At 34.9% G+C, this 16,833-nt stretch overlaps 1 long non-coding RNA gene across 7 annotated transcripts in view; it reads left to right on the forward strand.

Annotated features, from left to right (window-relative positions):
* LOC113920656 overlaps positions 1-16,833 on the forward strand; it is a 101,552-nt gene that overhangs the window by 24,626 nt on the left and 60,093 nt on the right. The gene's annotated exons all lie outside the window — the stretch shown is intronic.

Genomic DNA, 16,833 nt, shown 5'->3' on the forward strand with positions numbered 1-16,833 from the left:
CAGGGAGTATTAGATCATAAATGTCTTCTTCAAATTTCTACTCAGAACTACTTTTGCAAGATTTCTCTAGTGCTTATTATTCACTTTGTTATTAACTACTGGATATATAGACAGTCATGAGACCCTTTAAGAATGTAGCAGCCAGTGTATATTTGATCCTTATTGGAACTATGCAGGCAATAGGCCAGACTTCCAGACTAAAAGTGAACATTTTTCTGCTTCTGTCCCTCATTAGTTTAACTGATAACTTCTAGTTTTATTAGTGACATGTATTTTCATCTCATATAAATTATTTCACAATGTACAAAAAGATAACAAAAACTTTGTTTCCAAGAGAATGACAATCTAAACACTCTGAATAACCCTTTTGCTAAAAATAGCTGTAAGTCTTGAAATTCTCTCTCTCTCTTTCCCTCTCTGCCCGCCCCCCCGTCTGTCTCTCTACACACACACACACACACACACACTTACACACACACTTGTAACTAAGCTGACAAGGAAGTATGGAATCTACAAAACAAAATGAAAGTAGGAGTCCTGGGATATAAATTAAGGCATCTGTAGAACCCATGGTTTGTATTTTGTTGGCTTCCCAAAGTATTATGAGGTATAGCATGTAGGTTTATGGCCTATGTAAGGTAAAAAGTGGTTTAAGAGATTTATGCATAAAGCTGGGGTCCCAAACAGTCATACCATCTTTGTAAGACAGAATAAGAAATAAAACATCATACAGAATGGGACAGCAAGAAAACTTTAGCTGCTTCAACTCTGGTACTGAATGAAGAGCTAAAATTGCTCTTTTTTTTTGGAAGAGCCAAAATTTCTATCCTGAGAATTTGTAACCATAAGCCAGACTCCAAGTAGGTTTGTAAACTAAGTTCAAGTCACCTGAGTTGGCTAAAGTTCTTCGTAGTAAAGACTTCGGTTTTGATGTTTGACTAATGACAGCTTTCCAAACTCCCCTTTCCCCTTTTGCCCCACATTTGGGCAAGCTGATTAAAAAACAAACAAAACCAGTATGTTTCTTCCCTTGGTGCCAGTGGGAAGTTAAAACCATGCAAACCTAAGCCCTCTAGTGGAAACACTTATTCCAGCCCCACCTCTAAACCACATTCTTACTTTCAGTCTCACTTCATTCTAGCCATCAGGACCAACTTGCATCTGCCCTGCTCTTCCCAGAAAGTCTCATGGGGTGACTAATAAACCTTGGCATGTGTTCTTGGTGAACATGGTGTCATCAGTGTTGATGTCTGAACAATTCCATTAGGAGGAGTCCTTCCCATCCTCCATGGGTTTACTATAAAACATCCACACTTAAAACTACAGTGGAATTGTAGATTTTTTATTTTTTATTTTTTTTCCTGCAGTGGATGCTGTTGATGATGTACCAGATCCCATTTATAGGGCCAGTGCACACAGATGCTATAGTTTTGGCTGTTAGTAGCTCACAGTTGTTTCCTCCTGCAAAGAATTGGCCATCATCAAAAGAGAACTGCCTTACCTAGGAGATTATGCCAGTCAGGAACCACCCCTCAGCCAGTGATTAACTGATATTGGAGGTAGGGGATATTAAGAATTGTGAAGATTCTGAGATTTTACCCTACTTATAAGTTAACAAGTTAGCTTGCCACAGTTTCATGAATGCTGGCAAAAGATATAAAATTTCATGGTCAAAGACAAAGGACTTTGTCACTCACAGTAAGAGTAATAGCCAGAGTATCAGAGCTGGTCCCTGTGCCCCAGTTCCCATAAGACAACATGAAAAGGGCCAAATAGCACTTATGCATGAAATACATCATGTTATGGGAGAAGGAATCTTGAGCTTGGGGAACAGAATCTTTTATAATGGGCTATAAGCTTACCTTAACTTTGTCCCAAAGGGAGACATTATCTTTATTATACTGAACAGAAAATAAACCTGTCCTTCAGTCTAGAGATAGACATTATCTCCAGCTTCCAAGGCTGTTCACTATAGAAACAATTTTTAAAAGATAGTCCAGAATAAATGCAGTCAGGTCCTCTGCTCATAAGACAGGCAGAAATACAAGAGACCTGTGGAGAATTAACTCCAACAGATGGGTTTATTTTACTAATCTACCATTGTACATTTTGAAATTTTTATAATAAAAAAATCTATCAATAATCACAATTAATGTAAATGGAGTAAGCTCTCCAATTCAAGAAACAATGATTATCAGATTGAAAAAAAACAAAATTCTAACTATATACAATTTACGGGAGTCATACCTACAACCTAAAGACACACACACCAAAAAGTTTGTAATAAAATTGTATGATAATAAATGCCAGGCAAATACCAATAGAAAGCTGGCATTGCTAAACCAAATAATAGACTGAATGTAAAAAGTCTCATGAGAAATAGAAAAAGAAGTGTTGGTTTGGCATAAAATAATGTTTCTAAATTTGTATGCTCCCCGAAGCAGACTTAAAATACATAAAGCAAATATTTACAGAATTAAAGCAGAAATTAATAAATTCATTATCATGGTAGGATATTTTAAACACTTCTATCTTAGTAATTGAGAGATCTGACAGGCAAAAAAATCTGTAAGCATCTGCACAATTTCAATAAGACAATTAGCAAGTTTAATTTAATGGACATTTACATAATAGTGTATTCAATAAAAGAATAGTATGGAGCATTTACCCAACTGTCAGATACTAAGCTGCAAAGCCAGTTCCAACTAATTCCAAAGGATTTCTGTCATGCAGATCACGTTCTCTGACTACATGCAACTGTTAGAAATCAAGAGCAAAAACATAACTAAAACATCCAAAACTTTTATAGGTGTTGAACATAACTTTAAGTAATTCATGTGATAAAAAAGAAAAACTCACAGTGGCTACCAAACTTTATTTAGAAATTAGTGATAATGAAAATACTGCATATCAAATCTCAGGTGGTATAACTAAAGCAATTATTAGCTTAAAATGATAATCTTAAGGAAAAAAAAAGACTAAATATTAATGGTACTTGTTGTTCAAGCCAAAAATGAAAGAATTATCCTATTTCCAGGGTGTCTGGGTCGCACAGTCAGTTAAGCATCTGGCTCTTGATTTTGGCTTGGGTCATGATCTCAGGGTCTGGAGCCCACGTTGGGCTCCACACTGGGCATGGAGCCTGCTTAAGATTCCCTCTCTCCCTCTGTCCCCCATCTGCCCCCCAAAAATAAAATAAAATAATAAAAAAATTATCCTATTTCCTCTGCTTCTCTCAGCTTTCACATCCAGTTCATGAGAAACCTCTAAAACTCATCCTGTATCTGTCCAATCTTCTACATCTTCTCTGCAACCACTATGGTCCAAGTCACTCTTTTCTCTTGCCTATGGTATTTCAACAGCAATGGTCTTCCTCCTCCCTTCTTGCCTTCCTAAAATCCATTCTCCCTGGAGTAACCACCATGATCTTTAAAAGCATACATTGGATCACATTGCTCCCATGTGAAAACTGCCAAGAATGGCCTGCTCTTTGATCGCAGGGCTGGTTCTTTTAAATTATTCTCATCTGTTTTAGTTTTCTGTGCTCCAGGTTCTCTCCTTAGAGTCTCACAACACAGTAATCCAGCAGTTGGCTGGACTATGTTCTAGAGCTCAAGGTCCTCTTCCAAGTTTATTCATGTAGTTGGCAAAAGCTAATTTCTTGCAGGTATAGGACTGAGGTTCACATTTTCTTGCAGCCTGTTGGTTAGAGTTATCTTAGCATCAAAAGCCTGCCCTCAGGTCTTCCCTATTGACTCTTTCACAATCTGGGGTACTTCATCAAAGGCAGTAGGATACTCTTTCTCCAACTGTTGAAGATGGAGGCTTGTATAACATAATGGAATAAAAGGAGTGACTGTGCCATACTTTTGCCATATAATGTAACCCAATCAGGGGAGCGCCTATCCCATCATATTCACAGGTCCTGCCTACACTCAGAACAAGGGGAGTATACAGGATATGTGTACCAGACAGTGGGAATCTTTTTTTTTTTTTAATTCCAGTTAGTTAACATACAGTGTAATATTAGTTTCAGGTGTACAATACGTACAAGTGATTCAACACTTCCATACGACACCCAGTGCTCATCACAGCAAGGGCACTCCTTAATTCCCATCACTTCTTTTACGCATCCCCCGCTACCCACCTCCCCTCTGGTAACATCAGTTTGTTCTCTATAGGTAAGAGTCTCTTTCTTAGTTTGCCTCCCTGTGTTTTTATTTTCTCTTTACTTTTTGTTTTATTTCTTAAATTCCACATATGAGTGAAATCATATGGTATTTGTCTTTTTCTGACTTATTTCACTTGGCATAATACTCTCTAGCTCTATCCATGTTGTTGCAAATAGCAAGATTTCATTCTTTTTTATGGCTAATATTCCATCATGCGCACGTGTGTGTGTGTGTGTGTGTGTGTGTGTGTGTGTGTGTGTGTACGTACCACATCTTCTTTATCCATTCATCAGTTGATGGGCAATGGGCTATTTCCATATTTTGGCTATTGTAGATAATGCTGCAATAAACATCAGGTGCATATATACCTTTGAATTAGTATTTTTGTATTCTTTGCGTAAATACCTAGTAGTGCAGTTGCTGGATAGTAGGGTAGTTCTATTTTTAATTTTTTGAGAAACATCCATATTGTTTTCCAGAGTGGCTGCACCAGTTTGCATTCCCACTAGCAGTGCAAGAGGGTTCCCATTTCTCCACATCCTCACCAACACCTGTTGTTTCTTGTGTCAGGGGGAATCTTGATGTCGTCTTAGAATTCTGCTTTCCACCCTATCCTTTTTAAAGTCCATTTTGAATAATTAAAATAGTTATCATTCTGTTACCTTTTTAAAATTTAATAGTTTATTTATTTTTGTAATTCCTCCTTGGTACTAAATCATCATTAGAGTAGATCCCTTGTCTGTGGTTTCCACTGCTGTTTTTCCATTCGTAGAGCAGAGCCTAAAACATGGAAGATAATAACGCTGCTTGTGTGGATACATACATGATATGATGTAAAAAATATATACATATATTTGGTAATTGTAGGGGAGGAAAACTAATTTTCCCTCTATGTTTCTAGGTTCTTGGCTAAGCAACACCACTCTCGCCTTAATACAAGATAGATTAACAGGAGAAAAACAAACAGAAATTTAATACCTCTTGTATACAAGGAAGATACCTAGGACCACTGACTGACTCTTTAAAATGGCCCAAGCCACTACCTTAAATAACAACTTCAGCTAAAGACAAAAGAAAGATGTTGGGGAATGGAGGAAGGGGCTATTAATTGAAGGGTATCAGGAAAAAGATGGTGAGCAAGGATAAGGTTGTTAGTCATATTTAAGTGCTGGCCTTCTCCATTGATAAGGGGTTTCAAGAGATTAGTCATCCTTCTCTTCTGGTACAGAGAAGGAGACACCCTTACAAATGGAGATTTCTCTTATAAATGTAAATTTTTTTTTTTTTTTACAAAAGGGTAACTTCTACTCCTTCCATTTCAGAGCTTTTTCTGTATCTGCTGTTTCTCAGATAATCGTTTTGCCAGAGAGGCATTTTTGGCATAGCATATTGTGCTCTCTTTCACCATACATTTGAGGGAAAAAAACTATCCTTATCTCTAACTTAACACCAGAATGAAATATAGATGAGATACGAGATGAAATGTAAAGGTATAAAGCCCACATAATATGAAGCATACACACATATACATACATTCCTTGTAAACTGAGGAGGCATAGCTATAAATGGTACAAAATTCAGGATGCATAAAGCATAAAAGACTTAATTAGATGATAAAATTTCTGTACAATGAAAAACGCCATTAAAAATTTTTAAAAAGACAAACTACAAATTTATTAAAATATTAAAAAATATATGCCATATAATTTAATAATGATATATGATAAAAATATATGAAATTTTAAGACAAACACCAACATACCAGTTTTTAAAAATGGACCAAGGTTATTATCAGAAAAATCTCAGAGGAAGAAATGAAAAGGGCCATTGCTAATAAACGGGTAAAAAGTGCTATAATTTTCTATCAAAGTATTAAAAGTTATGACAGTGAGGGACCATTTTTTTTTCACCTTCTTATTGGTAAAGGTAAAAACAATAATGCTATTCCACATTGCTAAGAAAAACTTCTCAAACCCAGTCAGTAGGGAGATAAATTGAGACAATATTTCCGAGAAGAAATTAGGTAATCAATATCAGAATTTCTTTTGATCCATTAATTCAGGAGCTTGGAATCAATGAGGACCATTTAAAATTATAGTTCTAGGGGCAGCTGGGTGGCTCAGTTTTGGTTGGGCGACTGCCTTCGACTCAGGTCATGATCCTGGAGTCCCAGGATCGAGTCCCGCATTGGGCTCCCTGCTCAGCGGGGAGTCTGCTTCTCCCTCTGAGCCTCCCCCCGTCATGTGCTCTCTCTCTCTCTCTCACTCTCTCTCTCAAATAAATAAATAAAATCTTTAAAAAAAATAAAATTATAGTTCTAATAAAAAATTGGAAATGCCAATTTTTTTCTTAATTAAATAATATGCTAAATTCATAAAATGCAATATAAATTATTCATTTAAAATAAATTATTTATTTTAAAATAATTTAATTTATTCAATTAAAATTAAAATGCTGATATAGATTTTTATCTGCTATGGAGTATCAAGCATTTGAAATATACATATGTATAAAATTACATAGATGGGCATATACAACTAATTTAATATCCCTCTATCTGAAAGTTGAAAGAGGTTTTTGGACCGTTTTATTTTAACTATAACACCATTATGTCTTAAAAGAAGAAATGAACGAATGAAACTCCCTGCCTAAAGTTCAGGTAATCTGCTTGAAGTTAGTAGCACAGCTAATGACAGAAGGATTCTTTCTGTATTATATGATGTGGCAAACAAAGTCAGAAGAAAAATTATTGAATTTCCTTACTACCTACAGCCCACTGACAAGTCCTTGAAATAGTTAGTGCATTCTTCTAGGGACTCAACTGCCTTTGCTAAGGGCAAAGGGCAATCCTAGCCTTAACTTCCCTCTCCCTGCAGGATCCTGTAAGTCTACTTTAACATATAAAAATTCCTTTAGAAATTTCCTTTATCTCTAAACCCCCAAGATACATGTTGGCAGTCACTCCCCAAGCATATGGCCCACCGTTATACATCTGAAGGGTCTCATGACTAAGGTATTTTTAGGCGGTAATAAATGATCTTTTCCTAACAACAGCTGACCCCCTCAAGGTCCTGGAAACCTTGCTTCCAAAATTCCTTAGAGACTTACGCTATCCCAAATCCCCTCCCAACTTGAAAGTATATAATGGGCCACTCCTCATGACCCCAGTGCAGCTCTTTCTAAAACCATCTTTTTGCATCAAAGACATCTCAAGAATTCTTTCTTGACCATCGGCCTCAAACCCTAACATCTTTCCTATATCATTATACATTAATGTTTTCTTTGCATTTCATTATAGCTTTGTAGCTTGTACACTGGAAAAGATGTTTGAATGTTAGTTTTAAAGAAGTCATTTTCAATGATACTTTAAAGTATCATTTAAAATATAAAGCATACAAAATCTCAAAATCAGTCAAACATGGAAATGTCAAGTACCTAGGATTATTTTGGTCTTCGACACAGTAAGGTCTAAATAAATAACTACACAGCTTACCTGAACCGAGCTCACTATACTGAAAAATCACTCCTCTTCTATCAAAGTTTCCCATAGTGCTTCTAGTGAGATCATCTGCCAGTCTTTTGACCTCAGACCTGCAGACTTGTGGAAATGAATAGGCTAAAGTGGGCTGAGGAGGTTATGATGAAGAAGCAAAGCACAGGGGGCACAAACTACAGCCTTAAAGCATCCAATGTCAGTGTAAAGGACTGAATTACACACAACCCAATATACAAAGTGTAGCTCAGTGTTGCAATAGGCACCTAAGAAAACACCCCCAATTTTTCATTCCAGTGGTTCTCAAACTTTGAACTGCATTAGAATCATCTAGAGGGTTAACACATAGATTGCTGAGACCCATCCTCAGGGTTCTGATTTAGAATTGGTAAAGGTAAAGACAGTAATTTCACAGGTTCCCAGATGCTGCTGATCCAGACCACACTTGGCAAATCATGCTCTATTCTACTCTTCTAGTTTATTACTTAAGAATTATAGCTTTCTAAAGTGCTAGTGAATCTTGTTGCTCAAATTTAGACCCAACAGTTAAAACCAGAAATAGACAAGATTGCTTAAGTCACACTCAAACTAAGACCCATTGTGCTTATTTCTTATCATACTTTTTTGAGGCATCAAATAAGATGTTTTGTAATGACCTAGAACATCCCAACCACCAGACCAAAAACACCATAATAACAACAGAATGCCTAGAAGACCACACTTTACCTATCCCCTTCCCTGCCCATGATCATGAGCTGTACACATACCTGTCCCCACCAATGATCACACATTCCTTGTCTGCTCTCTTGCACATACCCTCTCTGAACCTCTCTCTAAAACTCTAGGTGTCCATCTTGCTGGCAGAGAGGTCAGTTGTTAAGGCTTGAGCCTGCCACCTCCTCTGGCTGCTAGGACCCGAAAGAAATTTCCCCCTTTGTCTTTTCCAATCCCTCATCTTTTGAGTCATTGGCTTCTATTATGATGAGTTTATACAGATTTGTTCAGCAGCAGTGTTTGCAAACCCAACCAGGAGCAGTGCTTCCAATTTGTCCATCCCCTTGGGATTCCCCAGGGTGGAACAGTTGGCCATGGTAGCATGCCAGACTCACTGGTTCCCTTTTTGAGTTAGTGGCTGTGAAAGGTCGTTTCAGCTACAAAATGATATAAAGACTATAGATATAGATGCAGTGTAGCTATCGAATTATATAGAGATAGATATGTAGTTTACCAGTGTCCCCCCCCACAAAATGTAATCTCTACAAGTCAGTCAATATCTGTTGAGAATTATTCTGTAAGCACCGAGGAAACCATGATAAAAACAAAAGATATTATTTCCTACCCTCAGAAAGCATATATACAAATAGAGAATTTAAGACAATGGATATAAAAGCAAATATAAAAATGAAACAATTCAGTTGTGGAAAAGGCATTCAAGAAGATAAAATATGGTAACATGATAGAAAGTACCAAGGCCTGGTATGTCAAGAATGGTTTGCAGGGATGACTCTTGAAAGGGATAGCATTTAAGTTGAGAAAAGACAAAAAATAAATAAGACAAAACTAAGAAACCTCTCAATAATAAGGAGAAAAAGTGTTCTAAGCAGAAGAAACAGAAAATGTAAAGCCCTGGCATAGAACTGAGATTGGAGAAGTCACAGGTAAGAAAGTAAGAAGTTTATATCTTGTGCTTTGCAATGGGAACAGAAAACAAGGGTATGAGTGTGTCCACTTCTGAATCTCAAAGCCTAGACCAGGGCCTGGTACACAGATAATTCTCAATAAGCTCTTTTGTTTGTTTGTTTGTTTGTTGTTTAAGAAATAAATATATTAATGATTAAATAAACCAATGAGTAAGTTTTGGATATAGATTTCAGTGAATGACATCCCACATACAAATAGAGATATCATCATTTTTTATAGCTTGTGTTTAATATCACAAAGGACAGAATAAATTGTCAACTTTTATTCTCAAATTCTCCTGTAAATATCAACCAAAGACAATTTGTTATTGTAATTGAAACCGTAGTATAGAAAATGAAAAATTAACATGGTTTTGTCTTTGAATAGTGTAGGGAATCTGTGAGCCACAAGAATATTACAGAGATAAAAATATTTCTAAAAATATTGACCGGCATGGGTGCCTGGGTGGCTCAGTTGGTTAAGCGACTGCCATCAGCTCAGGTCATGATCCTGGAGTCCTGGGATCGAGTCCCACATTGGGCTCCCTGCTCAGTGGGGAGTCTGCTTCCCCCTAGGCCCTCCCCCCCATGCTCTTTCTCTCTCTCCCTCATTCTCTCTCTCCCTCATTCTCTCTCTCAAATAAATAAATAAAATAAATAAATATTAACAGGCATGCATTGACTTTCAGTGCTTGACACTATACTATGGTGATAAGATGAAAAGTACATAATGTTTACAGCCTTCCCTTTGACTAGTGTGTGAAGGGTGGAAAAACAAAGTTTCATATAAGCTGAGACTATTTTTGTTATATCTATGAGTAATGCTGAACTTTGGTTCATTTCTTTTCATATTTTCTTTTTTCTTTTTTTTTAAGATTTTATTTATATATTTGAGAGAGTGAGAGAGAGCACAAGCAGGGGAAAACAGCAGGCAAAGGGAGAGGGAGAAGCAGGCTCCCTGCTCAGCAAGGAGCCCAGTGTGGGGCTCCATCCCAGGACCCTGGGATCATGACCTGAGCCAAAGGTAGACATTTAACTGACTGAGGCATCCAGCGCCCCTTCTCTTCATGTTTTCATTACTATTAAGTAACTTAATACACAGTATTCAAAGTGTTTTGCTCACTATACATTTAGAGCAAGAATAAAAATTTAAAACAAGTCTCTTCCTCCTATAGTTGTTATCTGATTGGGTGAATAGCTATTATTTGTTTTATGTTTCCTTTCTTTAATTTAATTTAATTTAATTTAATTATAAAAATTTATTTTTATATTATTATTATATATATTATATATATATTAAAAATTTAATTTAATTATAAAAATAGCACATCCTACATAAAAAAGTCAAATACACAAACAGATATACTAGAAAGTAAAAACAAACCAAAAAATTCCTTTGAAACTTTTCAACCTCCTGCCTCACCATAACAGTTTAACAGATAATATTCCAGCTCTCTCTATGAATCTTTAAATTATATATTAAATATTAAACAAACCAAAAAAATCCTTTGAAACTTTTCAACCTCCTGCCTCACCATAAGAGTTTAACAGATAATATTCCAGCTCTCTCTATGAATCTTTAAATTATGTATTAAATATCTGCATATTATTAAATATATATTGTTTTAAGGGCACACAGAGGCTAACGTGAAGGTATGGTAAAAGATATCCATGCAATGATAACCAAAGGAGAGCTGGGGTGATTATACTAACATTGCACAAAATAGAATTTAAGTCAGAAACTCTCAAAAGGGACAAAGACAGTCATAACATAATGGCAAAGGGGTCAGTTAATCAAGATGATATAACAGTTGCAAATATATATACACCCAACATTGGAGCGCCTAAATGTATTAAGCAACTATTAACAGCATTGAAGGGAAATAAACAACTATACAACAGTATTCCACTTCCAACACTGAATAGATTATCCAGACAGAAAACCAATATGGAAACAATAGGTTTGAATAACACTATAAAGAAAATGAGTGTAACAGACATTAACAGAATGAAGGATAAAAATCACCTAGTCATTGCAATAGCTATAGAAAAAGCTTTTGACAAAATACTCTTTCATGATAAAAACATTTAACAAAGTAGAAATAAAAGAAAAAACAACATAATACAGTTATATATGACAAACCCACAACTAACATAAAACTCAGTGATAAGAAGCAGAAAGTTTTTCCTTTAAGATCAAGAACAAGACAAGAATCCTCACCCTCACCATTCCTATTCAACAAAGTACAGGAAGTCTTAGCCACAACAATTAGAGAAGAGAAAGAAATGAAAGGCATTAAAATTGGAAACGAAAAAAGTACAAGTGCTTTTATTTGCAGTTTACATGATCTTAAATACAGAAAATTTTAAGGACTCCACTAAATAACTGTTCAAACTAATAAATTAAGTAAAGTCGCAAGATAAAACCTCAACATACAGAAATCCATTGCATTCCTATGCATTAACAATAAACTATCCCAAAAAAGAAAGAGAAATTAAGAAAACAATTCCATGTACAATAGCATCAAAAAGAATAAAATACTTAGGAATAAATTCAACCATGGAGGTAAAAGACCTGTACACTGAAAACTATGAGATCTTGATGAAAGAAAATGAAGAAGAGCAAATAAATGTAATGGTACTCTGTTTTTATGGATTGGAAGAGTTAATATTAAATTGTACATACTATATTTTAAGGATTCAACACAAGTCCTATCAAAATTCCAATGGTATTTTTCACAGAAATAGAAAAAAAATCATAATTTTTTTTTACAAAATGACAAAGGTCCCAAATAGCCAAAACAATTTTGAACAAGAAAACCAAAACTGGAGGCATCATACTTTCTGACTTCAAATTATATTACAAAGGTATAATAATCAAAGCAGTATGGAACTAGAATAAAAACAGACATATAGACCAATAGAACTGAGAGCCCAGAAATAAATCCACATGTGTACAGATCTTAGTTGAGGGTGCCAGGAATACACAATAAGAGAAGGATAGTCTTCGGGTGCCTGGGTGGCTCAGTCAGTTGAGCGTCTGACTCTGTTCTGGCTCAGGTTGTGATCTCAGGATCCTGGAATCAAGCCCCACATTGGGAGTTTGCTTGAGAGTCTCTCCCTCTCCTTCTCCCTCTCCCTGTCCCTCCCCCTCCCCCGGCTCACACTGTCTCTCTCTCTCTCTCTCTCTCTCTCAAATAAATAAATAAATAAATAAATAAATAAATAAATAAATAGAAGGGTAGTCTGTCAATAAATGGTCCTTGCAGAAACTGGTTATTCATATGCAGAAAAATAAATAACTGATACGTGTACAAAAAATTCACAACATATACAAAAATTAAAATAAAAACAAAAATTTAAATGTCAGACCTGAAAATGTAGAACTACTATAATAAAACATAGAGGAAAGTTTCTTGACATTGGGCAATCATTTTTTGGATCTGACACCGAAAGGACGGGTAATAAAAGCAAAAACAGACAAATGGTATTTCATCAAACTAAAAAACTTTAGCACAGCAAAGGAAGCAATCAACTTGTACCACCTACAAAATGAAAGAAAATATTTGCAAACCACATATCCGATAATTATATAAGGAACTCATGTATCTCAATATCAAAAAACAAATTACCTGATTAAAAAGGACTTTATTTATCCAAAGAAGGCATACAAATGGCCAATAGGTACATGGAAATGTGCTCAACATCATTAATCATCAGAGACATGCAAATCAAAACCACAATTAGACATCACCTCACCCCTGTTAAAATGGCTTTTATGGAAAAGACAAAAAAGATAACAAGTGTTTGTGAACATGTGGAAAAAAGAGAACCCTTGTACACTGTTGGTGGGAATGTAAATTAGTACAGCCGTTACGGAAAGCAGTATCAAAGTACCTCAAAAAATTAAAAATAAAACTGCGATATGATCCAGCCATTCCGCTTTTGGGTATGTATCCAAAGAAAATAAAATTGGTATCTTCAAGAGATATCTGCATTCCCATTTTCATTGCAGCATTATTCACAATGGCCCAGAAGTGGAAACAATTTAAGTGTCTATTGACAGATGAATGAATAAGGAAAATGTGGTAAATGTGTACATTGGACTAGTATTCAGCCTTAAAAAAAGAAGTAAACCCTGCCTGCCGTTTGCTGCAACTTGAATAAACCCAGAAGACATTATGCTGAATGAGATAAGCCAGACACAGAAAGACAAACACTTCCTGATCTCACTAATGGTGGATTCTAAAAATGTCCAACTCATAAAAGCAGAGAGTAGAATTGTGTTTACCAGGGGTTGGAAGGTGGGGGAGATGTTGGTCAAAGGAGACAAAGGTTCTGTTATGCAGGATGAATATATTCTGGAGATCTAATGCACAGCATAATGACTAGTTTATAATGCTGGATTGTGTACTTGAATTTGCTAAGAGAGTACATCTTAAGGGTTCTCACAACACACAAAAGAATGTGGTAATTATGTAAGGTGATGGATATGTAAATTAGCTGGATTGTAGCTTTTTTCACAGAAATAGAAAAAATATGTATATTAAAACATCACATTGTGCTCCTTAAATATATACAATTTTTATTCATCAATTATATCTCAACAAAACTGGTAAGAATAAAACATACAGTGCAAAAATATATATATTAAATGTGTGTATATTTCTAAGTACATATATATTTTTTATGTTCTATTACCTACATTTAAAAAAAATCTAGAAAAAAGCTTATTAGGCCTGGGAAAATATAATAATAATATAAAAAAAGGTGACTCTTATACACATATAATAATAATACTTATTATAAAGTTTATTTAACTCTATTAATGAGGGAACTGGTAAGATATTAACGACCCATTCAAAGGAGAATCCAAAGAAAACACACATTTATATATCAGAAACATTGAAGGAATATGCAAATAGAGGCAAAATTGGCTCCTTTCACATCGGGAGAGGGAAGTAAATTGAACCTTTACAGGATAGAATTAGCATATCTATAAACAAGATTTTGCATTGTTATCAATTATCTATAATTTAGAGTTTTAAAATAGCTCAAAAGCAGTATAATGCTAGAATTGAATAACCAAGATGTGTGAGCTCTAACAATGCATAATTTTCCATTGATGCACAAATTTCCCCTAAAAACAAGTAGAAAAAACATTTTATTACACATAACAGTTAAATCTTTTTCAGCCAACTTCTAATAGGTTATCCATGGAAACAATTAGAAATGTTCCTTTATGTTTAAAGCTTTTTATCTAAAATTTCACACACAGATACATATATGCACATGCATATATTCTTTCTAGGATGTGGCATGTACAACATGCAACATGTAGAACATTCATATTATTACTACATGCTCCTGGAATTGAACACAGTAAACTGAAGCTCAGAGACTTGCAGAATATAATCTATGATGCTAAATTTCTAGATCTAGAATTCACCTTCTCCCCAAAATGGCACCATTTTCTTCTACTCCTAAATATTCAGAATTTAGGACTGGTGTGGAACTAGACACAGTTCTGTGAGAATAGTGGTTTTCCTAAACTGGTGATCACTGAGATCTGATCTGAAAGTTGTCTTCACTGTTCTTTGTAGGTTCTATACCAGTTAAAAAAAAATAAAATAAAATGTATTAAAGAAAAAAGTAGGAAATGAAATTAATATAACCATGTCAAAAATACCTCCCCTGTCTCAAGTGACATTCTCTTCCCTATATAGGAACGTTGACCTTCACCAAAACTTCTTTGTGCTTACTTGTTAGATTTACTGTCTAAATATAACCCAAGCCTAGCCGTTTTTCCAGAATCTGCAGGAGTTGCCTTCTGCCACATCTAACTTAATCCTTTGACAGGCCTTCTGTTAGTTGTTTAGTCTTTAGATTCTGATGCACCCAAATTTGCAGTCATCCAGGTGGAATCAAAATCTGGAAGTGATTTATCACTTTGAAGAAACTAGACACATTCTTTCATAGTCCTTTTTTCTTTTTTTCCTTCCCTTCCCTAATTCCTACCCCTAGAGACAAAGGAATGTACAAACTTGAAATACTATTTATTGAAATACAATAAATCAGTAAGTGAAATCAGCATCTCAGATAGGAAGAGTTTAGACTCAAAGACAAAAAGAAGTTCAAAAAAGAAACAACCTGATTAGTTTCATTAGCATTTCAATAGAATTTGGGCCTTCAGAAGAGGGTGGAGTAAGATTCCACCAAGTGTCATTGAAAATGAACACTTTGGGACTCTTGACAAGCTGCGGAAGAAGGTAATCATTTTACTTAATTTGTTTTTAGGTTCACTCATTTAAAAGAACTAACAGTTCCATTGCTCTTGGCAAAATACAACTGTGATTGCAGCTTTTCTATTCACTGCACTGGAAATATCAGTGAGTGTCTCCAACTGAGATTGAGATATTGGCAGTATAGCCACATATTATGTGCTTATACATGTTATTTTTCTCCTTTACCCTTTGATAGTTGAATTTTGATAAACTTCAAAAAATTTGTAAATAATACAATCAACCAAATCCTTGTCTTACAAGAGTATAGACACAAATTCAACAACCCAGAGTCTGCTGAGTTGTACTAATCACACCAATGGGTGTTTAATGTGGTTAATTTCAAACACAGCAGGATTTAACCATGTATATACTCCGATGCTACACAATTCTGAGTAAGGAGGCATTTGAGCATGAAAATAACAAATTATATACACCTTGTATTATATTTAGTTTCTCTTCCCCAAATAGCTCTCCTAGTCATGCATGATAGTTAAATAAACACTAGACTAATTGTTTATATAAGGAGTTGAGAACTGATTTCCATTCACACTATGTCATAAATCCATGAATACTGTATCTTTTTGATAGTATTCTTGACAGTATCTTTTTTGAAATTTTAAACATTTTAGAATCTGTTTTTGTTCATTGAAAAGCAAAGTACATGAATTCACCTTACTAGGACTACTGCACAATTTTTTTTTTTCTCTTGAGAGTTGGGAGAATATAAGGATCAAAATGGAGGCACGGAATCATGCAGAGGCAGCACATGGGTGATATATTCTCATTCTTGTTTCTCAACTGCTAGCTATTTGGATAAGGAACAAGACTAATGTAAGACAAAAGAAAAATCAGTAATGATATAGTAATATAGCATTAATATAGTATTAATATAATAACTTATATTGAAGGGGTTACCTCATTTTTAAATGTCCTATTTAGAGTCTTTATATAAAGTAGTAGGAATTATGTAAAAATGTTTGTCTATGTACAACTAAAAGATGGTGAACAAAAATAAAAAATACATAAGAAAATAAAAGTTATGAGTAATTTAAGCATTTTAATTTATTGTTTTCTAATGAAAATAATATTTCAGATCTGATTAAGTAGTTCCATCATCCTTAGGACATGGATATCAGCAGTGATAACATTCAAATTTAGCAATTATGTCATCTGTATCTACTGTATACCTAGTATTGTTCTTGGAC

The sequence above is a fragment of the Zalophus californianus genome, chromosome 3 (assembly GCF_009762305.2).
Source record: "Zalophus californianus isolate mZalCal1 chromosome 3, mZalCal1.pri.v2, whole genome shotgun sequence".
In the NCBI taxonomy this organism is placed as follows: domain Eukaryota; kingdom Metazoa; phylum Chordata; class Mammalia; order Carnivora; family Otariidae; genus Zalophus; species Zalophus californianus.